This window comes from Sinocyclocheilus anshuiensis, unplaced genomic scaffold (genome assembly GCF_001515605.1).
Source record: "Sinocyclocheilus anshuiensis isolate Anshui unplaced genomic scaffold, SAMN03320099.WGS_v1.1 scaffold715, whole genome shotgun sequence".
Lineage (NCBI taxonomy): Eukaryota > Metazoa > Chordata > Actinopteri > Cypriniformes > Cyprinidae > Sinocyclocheilus > Sinocyclocheilus anshuiensis.
This window is the reverse complement of record NW_015551089.1, coordinates 1,593,183-1,604,750: the sequence shown is the minus strand read 5'-3', so window position 1 is coordinate 1,604,750 and position 11,568 is coordinate 1,593,183. Positions and strand designations below refer to the sequence as shown.

Genomic DNA, 11,568 nt, shown 5'->3' with positions numbered 1-11,568 from the left:
TATATATACAGTATATATATATATATATATATATATATATATTATCACCTTACAAAAACCTTAAGCTAGGAAGAAATTGTATTGTAGATATTGTAGAACTATACAGAGAGAAAATGTATGAGTAATTGCATTTTGTTGTGGAAGTCTTGCTAAGCACTGAATTTCAACAAGCTTTTTTGGCTTTCTTCAGCGGTTTCTTTTTTGGTTTGAAAAAAAAAATTAGGTGTTTAGATCCTGCAAGCAGGAGCAGACTCCGTTGAAAACCTCATATGAACTGAATAGTAGGGTTACAGAGGGGTTTTCTTAACTCTGTGAACCTTGGTCTCACATCAAGGAGGGCTGCATAGATGAATTGTTTTGTGCAATCCTCAAAAATTCAGGCCTGATGGTAGGGTTGCATTACGATGACATGTCTTTTTCTCTTTCACTTGCAACTAATGAAAGTGGTTCACCGCACAGCGAGTTAAGAATGGCTCTCACTGCCACTGCCGGTGAGACCCGGCTGAGAGATGGGGAAGAGCAGAAATAAGGGCCAGTGGGTCCCGGTCTGCGATTTTAGTGTTGAGAGGGTTTAATGAGAAGCACAGAGAGGGCAGAGAGAAGGAGGGAGGGGACCTGGGTGGAGTTTGGCAGTGCCTTTGCTCCCATCATGCCATTCCAGTCCCCGGACAGTCGGCTGAGCAAAGCAACAGTTCCAACATTGTAATTTGGAACTAAAAATATGACACTTTCTTTCCTCTTTTTCTTCTTTTTTCAAACTGCGGTACCCCATTATGGTCTTTTCTCCCGTGCCAAGTATGCATGTGCAGGCCCTCGTATCGACTTCTGACAAGTTAAGAGAACACTTTCAAACATGCTATAGCAACAGTATAGAGCTAATTTAATAGGTGACTGGCTACTTCAGTGTCATGAAAATTACTCACTCTCCTGCAAAGATCATTATATTGAGGCTGCAATGCTTCATGAGGTTTCTTATTATGCTGTTAGCTTCCAGGCTGGACAGGTCTGTATGGCACTGCACAATATAGTGACTATGTTACAGCAGCAGTTAAATGTACCCTTTTTTGTCTCTAAATGAGTACTTATGTTCACACATAACTGAGACAATTACTGACAAGGCAGTCTGTACATCCATGGAATTATCACAATACATCATAAACAGTATTTATGGCATAAAGCAGGGCAATTACAGCACATTGTTTAACTGATGCAATAAAAAAAAAAAACCAGGATGAACGCCAAAGCTTGACACATTCAAAACCATTTGTGCGATGTTGACTATAACGTGTTTTGCCACAACGAAACAATAATAATTTGGAAGAATTTGTTGCCAGCCCAGTAGAATGTACAATGCATCCTTTAATCTACATTATAATGAAAACATACAGTTACAAAACAATGAACTACTTTTATAGTGCATAAAACAAAAAATATGACAACAAAATTGTGAGGTTTGACCATAAGCAAATTAACTGAATGTGTTATTCATTATGTAACATGCATTGCTTTTTAAAGGGATAGTTCACCCAAAAATGAAAAAGTTATCATGTACTCACTCTCAACCTTTCATTCTTCTACAGAACACAAAATGAGATCATTTAATGAATGTTGGGTAATTTTAATACAGCACAGTCTGAATCACGGTTACACTTATTAAAGCACCCAAAGTGTCAGCAAATATTCTAGCAGCTCACTGATCACTGTCTTTCAAATAGTTTTGAATTTTTATTTGATTGCGCATAGCAAATTTCTTGCAACCCGTAAGCTTGCAAACATTCACAGTTGACCAAGGTGAAGCCTGTCGTTTGTTGGCCCCTAGTGTCACTAAACAAAAATGCAAATGTCATTGCAAACATAATCAGACAGGTTTTCCAAACACTCCCCCATCTTCTATTGTTTGGACAAACAGATAGACCCATCCCAATCTCATGCAGTTTGTTAAGCCATCAAGCTGTATTGGTTTGGTTGGGATGCTTAAACTTTTCAAGGAGATGAACTAGCAGATGTAAAAACATTTACACTTCATCAACTGCTTTTTAAAGAGATTTTAATGAACAAGTGGGATTACTTGTTATGTGCCCTGTGCTTTGTAAATTAATCTTACAAATACATTAAATAACGTGCCACAGGATATCCTGCACAAGCACTTCTGTTGAACCTTGTAATTACAGATTTGGTAATGATGATGATGATATTTGTATATGGGGGTGTCTCTACTTTCATCTCTGTCATAGCAATTAGCTTTAAATTTAGTTGTCCAACAATATATATAAACTTAAAACCAAGAGCCGCCATAAGGTTACAGTAGCAACACCCTGACATTTTGACATATGTTCTTTTGGTGTTTTTCTGCTTGTGGAATGTTTTATGGATACACACCAGCTTCATCAAAAAGCGCAACAGAAATGACCGGCTGGGAAGCCAGCAACTAACTTGAGTACAAGGCATGCAATGCGAGGGTGGTGCTGCTGGATGGATTCGAAATGATTCTGAGCTAAGTTTACATTGTTTTTTAGAAGCTTGGTCCCTGAGAATCTGCTAAGTCAACTACAATTTTGTTGAAGCTTTGCATCTACTCCACATCTTATGTAATACTGGCTTATAGCTCAAATTTGTTTGACATGTCAATCACTTGCTGAAGTTACTACCCGCTAGAAGAACTGGAAGTGAACCCCTTTTGCTTATATAACCTTATGCAGCCTCGGTTACTGCTCACCCCACAATTCTTAGGTTTCTGAAAGCTACACCCTGGTGTTGCAAACAACATTTACCATTACGTGACCCCCTTTTTATACACGAGTCCCCACAGAGTGAACAGTTTTTCATAGGAAATCATAGGGTGATGGCAACCGATCTCTTTTAATCACAGCCACAAATATCAAAATAAAATTCTATCTAAAGACTAAGCAGCACTGCCAGCAAAGAAATAAATCAATGGACGACAACAATATGAATTGCTTTTAAAACTGCTTGTCAAGGTGCAAAAGTAAACACAATATGAGCTCAAATGACCTTCTTTGTATGCTCAAAATAAACCTACATTCAAAAATCATTCAAATATGAAGTAACCTCAACAAAGGAAGCTAATGTTGACATGTTTAGCTTTAATCTGAGCTACCTTTTTTGTATAGTAATTGATAGGTTAGCATTTTTAGCCAATTCCTCAAATCTCTGTCTGAATATGTCATGTGGAAGTTGAAAAAAAAAATTTCAGTAGATAAAGTGCAAAATTATGCCTGTTTAAATCCCACTTGCATGAATATATATATATATATATATGTTATGCCATATTGGTCTGGTTAACATGAAGCTCAGAAATTTGTTTTAGAAAAAAACTCAAAACTCATCTTAAAAAATAATGAGACCAAAGAATCTTGTAGACCCACATGTCCATAATTACAAAATTGCTGCAGTCTTCACATCACATGCATGAAATGGATATATGGAGTTTTTATAGAGTTGCGTGTACACGTGACCTCCTGTTACAGGAGAATGTTCCTTGAAAAATGCTAAATTAATGCAGCCACTGTATGTTTTAATAATACATAATTTAATTGCTCTGTGATTTCAACAATACCGCTGACTGGCTTAACTAGCCAGATAGTAGAGCTATAATGTTATATAAAGCATAAAGTATAAACTTTCCTTGAAGTTGCACTGCAAGTGAAACCAGCAGATTGCCATGTCATTTTTTCCAAATGAAATAGATGGGTATTATTAGATATAAACATAAGATTTATATTCCTAGAACAGGGAGTCACTAGGTTGTTTACTGGTGACTCCCTGTTCTGTTTGCTTCATCTTTATCTGCACTATATTTATCTGTATTTTTTACGCAATCTAAAGTTCCAGCATGAATGTTCGGCTTCTTTGCCAGTAGTGGATTACATTATGAACACAAATTTCAGAATGTCACATCATGTGTGATGTCTAATTTGAAGTGTAAGCTTTTATGTCCCTCACCGTGTTCAATGGGCTGGTGGTGGCAACTGGCGAATTACAAAAGAAAACCTACTGAACCTTATTATTATGTTGATGCAAAGATTTGAAATGCATTGCAAATTATTTTCATTGAATCCTAAATAGAACTGTAACATCACACCACTTGCCTTGTTGATTTAAAGTTGGAAAATGTTCTGTTTTGGTCAACAGCTGTTTTCCATTTACCATCCCTTACTTCATACTGGTAAAAATGGGTCCCAATAAGGGCCCAACAGAAAGAAAACAAACAGCCTGGTCTGGACAACCTTAAAACATCCCTTTTTAGACACTTGTGGAAATTTCACATTTGCCAATGTAGCAAAATCCTGCAAGATGTATTGTCGTGGTGGACTCGGATGTCATTTCCAGGCCCACCGCCTTGGCCTTCACATTATGTGATAAAACACTTGAGAGAGGGCTTAGCTAATGGAAACAAAATGAGAGAACGTGAGTGTCTGCTTTGTTTCTTTTTTAAACTAGTGAAGTGGTCTGACATGTGACTAAAAACAGGGTGAAATTCAGTCAGCCAAACTGTTATTTCATCAAGGCTTTTCCAGCTGTGTCCCTTGCGACCCAGCCATTTTTGACAGCAATTAAAACCAGCAAAGGAAGAGAGAAAAGGCATGAAATGCCACCATAGGATATTTGACCTATGAAGTGTAGATTCATCCCCTAATTCAGTTTGACAGTATGGTCAAAACCTTTAGACATGGGCAGTTATGATTAAATTTGTGTCGGCGTTTCAATCCAAAACACACACACACTTAGACACACAAAAACAGAGATTATTCAGCTATAGACTATAGGCCGTTGACTGTTCTATAATGTGTATTCTGCCTGATTTATGTGTTATGTGTTACCTAACAAACTTTATTTAGCTGGGATCCATAGTTTGCGTACAACACATTTCTGCACAATATTTCCTGTTACAAAGAAAAGCAAATTTCTTAAAATTATGACACTCATGAAAAAACATCATATACCACGATATTTTAATTAAACTGATGATCCAGTAAGCAGAAACTACAGTTACTCCAGGAAATTTTCTCAACTGAAATTTTAAGTGTTATGAACTGTGGTCAACAAAATATAAAGCACAGAATTAAAGGTCTCAAATCATAGAATCTGTAGCTGGTATTTTGCTGTTGAAGAACTATGTATTCTCTGACCAGAATTACAAGAAAAGACCATAGGTCAGACTGTGCTTTTCCCAGTAACTCTTTAGGTTGCGGTGTTGGCTTTGCAGAATTATGCTGCAACATTTTCTTTCAAAGGTTCTGGATCAAGAAAGAGCACTAATATTTGCTGTAATGTCTAACTGTTAGATGACACTGCACTGGTGCACACTGTCATTGAGCTTGTTACATAAATAAAGACTACAGCTAAGCTGTTGTAAGTTCTTCATGAGCCGAGAAAGCAATAAACCTTCAGTACACAATATGAATGTCAATATAAAATTTATTTTCTAGTAATGCACAACAGTAGGAAGGCTCACAGGACAAAAAAACAACCTTTCAAACATCTACTTTTTAAATAGCCATATAAATGTCATAATATTTTGGTCCTTTCCGCTTAGCCTTCATATAATATGTGATAGAACACCTCTTCTTGAAAATAAACTTCTGGAGACAGTTTAGTGCAGCTCAAGTGAAAAAAAGAGTGGGTTTTTTTTGGGGAAAAAATGTCTTTGTATAGAAATTTGCTTACAGAAGGAAGCAGCAAAGATCGCCCAGCTAGCACTTTACAGTCCACCCCACTATTCTACTGTCTTTCCAATTATAGTCTAATTTTACACTTCAAACTGCACTGTCATGCAGTAAATGAAAATAAATAACCTCTGTTTAAAAAAAAAGGTTATTATTTTGACAATTCTATATTTTCCCTCTTGGAGACAGTATATATCACCTAAACCAATGATTACCTTCACCGGATGGGACTGTTCTCCAAGCACAGTGTGGGAAGCACTGGCATACGCTTGATTGTGTTAGCAAATGTCATTGTGTTTATTTTTTCATAGCCACTAAGAGCCATGTTTGTTTAACGTGATTAGTTTACCTAAGCCATGTCAGCAAAACACCTAGTATCTAGTTCATTTATGTGGAAATGGGTGGAAGCCTCCTGCCAGGGAGATTGGAAGTATTTCCACGGGGCAATCCTTCACCTGCTTCCCCAAACCTAGCATTTGAGGTTAGCCTAATTCAATTAGATGTGTCAGAGTTAAGCAGAGCCAAGACCAGCCCAATGACCCAGAATTGTAACTTGGTGGGATGTAAAGGCAATTTGTGGGAGTTCCATGCCAATTTTGCATCATCTGGTCTCGCCTTTGACACATTTAACAGTGCCCAAGGTAATTAAGATGGATGATTTGCATTCGATGATGTCTTTCCTGGCTCAGTGGACTGGCATTAGTCAACATTAAATCAAAATTGACCCTCTTTCTTCTCTTAATATGTATTTCTGTTATTTAGCAAAATTCACCAATGCTTTTACTCCATCCAGAGGGAAAAAAAGTCTTAATTTGGGTTTCCATCCACACATTTTTTTGTGTGCAAATTTTTGGATAAAATGCTGTTTTAAAAGACCAAGATAAGAATAAAATGTCCCAAATGCAGATGAACACTGAAAAGGATATATAATAAAAAATATATTCCTGAATAAATGCTATATATATATATATATATGCCACAGCATTAGTTTCCCAAAGGTTATGTTTTTGTTCCCTTGAACACAAAGGATGAAAACTACTTTATTCGCAAAATGTTTTCACAATATTTGTTTTTTTCCCCCCTAATTAAATTTCCACTAGATGGAATCATAGAGTCTGATCAAATTTAACTTGCACTTGCCACCCTACATTTATTACCTCATTGAATATTCTGTTTCACTCAGATTCACAATTTATAGAAGTCAAAAACTACTTGTACATTAATGTTAAGGGCACCTTGGGTTTGTTTGTGTTGCAAAAGATTGAAAGAATCTCACATAGAATTATAGGAGATCGAGGCAGCATATGCTGAAATGAACATTGAATAAACTTTAGCAAATATTTAAGTTTCCATTAATCAAAGTAAAAACAGACGCTGCATGAAAGCACAAGCTGTGTCCTATAACAGATAGTCTTTCCATGAGCTTGGTGTGCAAGCTTTAACTCCAAACCACATTCCTCTCATTTTCTAATGTGGGGTTTATTTGACCAGACACCTTCCTCATGTTGCAAGAAGGTAAATGGAATGAAACGTGTCCATTTTAAAAGTTCTACCACACAATAAGAAGTCATCTTGGTACCAAAAATAAACCTGTTGAAGCTACAACAAACCTACTAGATATGTAGTGTTCCCTTTCAGTCAGTCACGTTCGACGTTACGTCAGTCGTGACTGACGAATTGGGATCTCGCCCGAGAGCCCAATCACCTTCGAGTGTTAACTAAACAAGCCAATGACAGTTGGCGTGCGTGTTTCGCCACGCGCACCCCGCCCCGCAGCGCGGGTATAAAAGGAGAGTGCGTGCAAACGCACATCAGCTTTTCGCTTCGGAGCCGAGCCTTCTAGTAAGCAAATCTCCGCGAGTGTTTTGGAAAAACAGCTGGCGTTGGTGTGACGGCGTATCAGCGGGGGTTGCCATCCAGGCTGCTGAAACCTCGGCGAGCCGCAGCTCGTTCCCTCCTTCAGGGAACGAGGGTTACACAAGTAACCTAGACGATACTTGCCCCGATTTCTGCTGGGCACAGCAAGTATGGTATTCCCTCCCAATGTATTTATTTGCACCGTTGTGTGTATTTGTTTTGCTTGTGGTAGCTTTTTTCCTTCACCTCCACAGTACGAGGCAGTCTCCTGTCTCTGTGGCCTGGAGCTTGGCACTCTTTCCGAAGCTCTTGCTTTCCAAACCGGCAGTTTTCTAATCCCTTTGTTGCCCTTGGACCATTGCTGGGAAATACAAATGGTGGAGACTATAATTGTGGACACACTGCACCGAACACAATCTTCGATCTGAGTACCCTTACATATAAACCAAAGTTCCCAGAACTTACAAGAGCCTAGACATCCAGCTTACCTGCGTCCAGTGTTATGTAATATCGTTTGCTTGCTAAGGCAAGCATCGCTCTTACTACTGCAAATGTTTAAAGGTGCTGTATGTAATTTTTTTTAGACTGTACAAAAGCATAACAAAAATAAAATGTTTGCAGATATTTAGGAAACATGCTAAGTTCACATACTTGTTTCTCCAAAAAACAACACTACAGCCAGTTATTCTACTTAAAAATGTGCTTTATGTCGGAATGTCTGTTTTTTTGTTTTTTTTATTGGTCTGTGTGATCCTGCCCACTGCCAATTTACCCAATAGTATTTTGATGCCCCAGGTGGCCAGGTGGAGGAAAACACAGCGTATTGTAGCCACGGAAGCTAGCAAACAAACTGGGTCAGAGATCGCCGATTCTACCTGAACTAAAAAGCCTCGGCATACATCTCAACAACTTGCAGTATAAGGCTCGTCACCTTCCATTGTCAATTGTACTTGTTCCTGTTATGAGTTCTCAATCTGGCAACCCATGTGAGGATTGATTCTGAAAAGGACGGACGGGAGAAACAACTCCCTCCAATAATTGGAAGTTGGACTGCAGTTCCTATTTCAACTGCTAGCTGTCAACATTTCATACTGCACCTTTAAGGTTGCAGAGGGGTGTGTGCATTATGTTTCTAAATGATCAGAACTATCCCTGGTGGGTGGTTTGAAAAGCGGGAAAGCCATATCAAGAGACCAGAATATAGACATGGTGATGGGCTATACCTTAGAACAGTGGTTCTCAAACTGGGGTACGCGTACCCCTGGGGGAACGTGAGATGACGGAGGGGGGTACGTGAACAAAATTCTGAGTTTTGGCCGTATCATCTGGTGTGCATCTCCAAACAACATACAGCGGTGTTTCATTAGTGAATGAATCTGCGGCTTTGAACAATTTGGAGAGTCAGTGATTAATAACCCATTCATAACTACAGCATTTTGCTTCGTTACTGAATGAATGAGTGAATGCAATAGTATCCATCAATGAATGACGCGACGCCTGGCTCATTAAGACAGCGACTTGCCGCCACGTATTGGCGCTTTTATTTTTAAAGGGGTCCTGTTATGCTTTTTCAATTTTTCAACTTTAGTTAGTCTGTAATGTTGCTGTCGACCAGGCGCCGAGTGCTGCCAATCACAACACACACTGGCCCAGCTAACCAATCACACCACATTTCGTATTTCAGAAGGCGGGCCTTCATTTGATACAGGAACTATTCGAGCTGTTCATGCCAGACTGGGGAGAGAGGTGTTGTAGTAATGTAAAATATGTGTAAAAATAATGTGTTTTTCGTACAACCTAGTATGATAGCCTGTCCTAGTACACCCCCAAAACAAAACCAAAGATAGGTCCCCTTTAAATCTACAAGTATCACTTCGATTTGCCATCATTTATTGCTTTATTTATTATATTAATAATACACTTAATGGAATGTTAAGAATATGACATAAAACGACAATTAATAAGGATAGAAAATATTTGCCTCTATAAAGGTAAAAAAAAATGCACCTGTAAATCAATTTAAGGGGGCAAATATTGTGCTTTAATAGAAAAGGTGTGACTGCGGTCTAAGTGGAAGAGAGGGGGTACGCAGAAGAATGTTAAATGCCCCAGGGGGTACGCCGCTGTAAAAAGTTTGATAACCACTGCCTTAGAACAAGGGTGTCCAATCTTGCACCTGGAGAACGACTTTCTGATGGTTCAGGTGTGTTTAATTAGGGCTGGAGCTAAACTACTGGAAGGTGACCCAACAGGAGGAGTTTCAGACACCCCTGCCTTAAAACACCCTGGCAAATGCAGAGCGAAACTTAGTGCCCTAGAGTTTCAGAGATTACTGGTCATAAATTTAGACACTTTTGTGTCAGTAGGAGGTTAAACTTGTAGCAGTTCTTCAAAAATTTACTGGCAGTCATAGCACCTCATCTCAAATGTCTGCAGCCTGTTGGAAAATCTTTTTTACAGGGTGAAATTTTATTCACAAACAGCTTGCTTAAGGTTAGTTTTAAATATAGTCCATGTGTGTCCAAGTCCATCTTTTCTCTTCTTACATTTCAATTCTTTACCCATCACTATTTTTCAGAACCACTGACAACAGTACAAATCTTTTACCAGCTGTGAGCATTTCGCTATTATGTAAAGGAGGGAAAACTAGATGACTGCATTCACACAGGGTTTTGTTCCCGGAATGTTTTGTGCGAATTGCTGGAAATTCTTCTGTGTGAATACAAACTGGAATGCAAGAATACTAGAGAATTCAGACCCTACACTCTAAAAAATGCTGGGTTAAATACAACCCAGCGCTGGGTTGTATTTAACCCAGCATTTTTTAGAGTGTGGTAATAGTACATTGCCGGAATGGTGAACAAAGGATGTGTGCCATAGTGATTACAATGGCTCTGTCCGAAATTGCATACTTTCCAAGTAGGCACTTTTTTTTTTAAATAAGTAATTACTTCGCAGCCGTTAAAAAAATAATATGTTCTATATAGTATAAATGTAACCCGGGCTAACTACATTTGTCATGTTGTCACTGTCATGTGACCCCACTGTACCAGCATCAGTTGTGTTGATCAACTGCCATTCTCAAATCCTCTCCTGTGGACTTATGGGAAAGTAGTAAATTGCCCACTGGATGTGTACTTCAGAATGTCGCTGGAAACAGTAGGTCATCCGGGTACTTTATGCCTGCTGTTTTATGAATATTGTGAATTCGGACATACTACTGTTCACATACTGTTTTTTACATGCTATATAGTAGAGAAGTATGCGTATTCGAATGTAGCCATAACATGCGGGGAAAAATATTTATATTGTGTCCATGAATTAACAATTCGTTCCCTCAACTTACTAATTCGTCACCTCATTTTAAGTAAATCGTTCGCACAATGTTAGCTGGAATGCCAAAACCATGTTCTTTTTTAAAAGATGCATCTGACTTTTTCAGTTTCAATCCTAGTTAATGTACTGCCGTTCCCACTTCTTTCTGGGTTCTCTTTAAGTAACCCTCTCTTTTAAGGGTAAATGTAAGCGTGACATGAAGCAAAGTTGGCTTTGACAGTCCATTTAGCTGAATAGAGGTAGTTAGTCGAAACCAGGAGTTGAGGTTAAAAATAGGGCTGCACTGGCCTTCACATACCCAGCGCAAGAAACATCTGCATGCAGAGTTTGAGCATGCCACTTATCTTCACACGCACGTTTTGTACTTTTAAATTATTGGTAGATATCTAGAGGAAGCAGGATAACATAATTAGATCATGCTGGCCTTTGAGTTGCGGACACTGATGTACTAGTCAAGGAATATTCTTGGTTATTCAGTGGTGGTTGATTACTAAAGAAAAGAATTTTGACTCATCCTTCAGTTTGTAAAAAGGAATGGAAAACGCATTTATGGTCAAACAGTACTTTGTAGCAGTGGAAGCTTAGCAGGTCAGTAGGTCAAAGCATTTAGAAGCAGAAATGAGAAGCTTGCATTTTTTTTAAAGCACATACATGAATTAGTTGTAAACAAGAAATGTTTGTTTATTGC

At 38.5% G+C, this 11,568-nt stretch overlaps 1 protein-coding gene across 1 annotated transcript in view; it reads right to left on the bottom strand.

The window, feature by feature from the left end:
* Window positions 1-8,095, bottom strand: part of entpd5a (ectonucleoside triphosphate diphosphohydrolase 5a) — a 17,735-nt gene extending 9,640 nt beyond the window's left edge. The window contains exon 1 of the mRNA XM_016452707.1: window positions 7,791-8,095. The gene's annotated coding sequence lies outside the window, so the exon portion shown is untranslated. The remainder of the gene's footprint in view (window positions 1-7,790) is intronic.
* Between the last annotated feature and the right edge of the window lie 3,473 nt (window positions 8,096-11,568).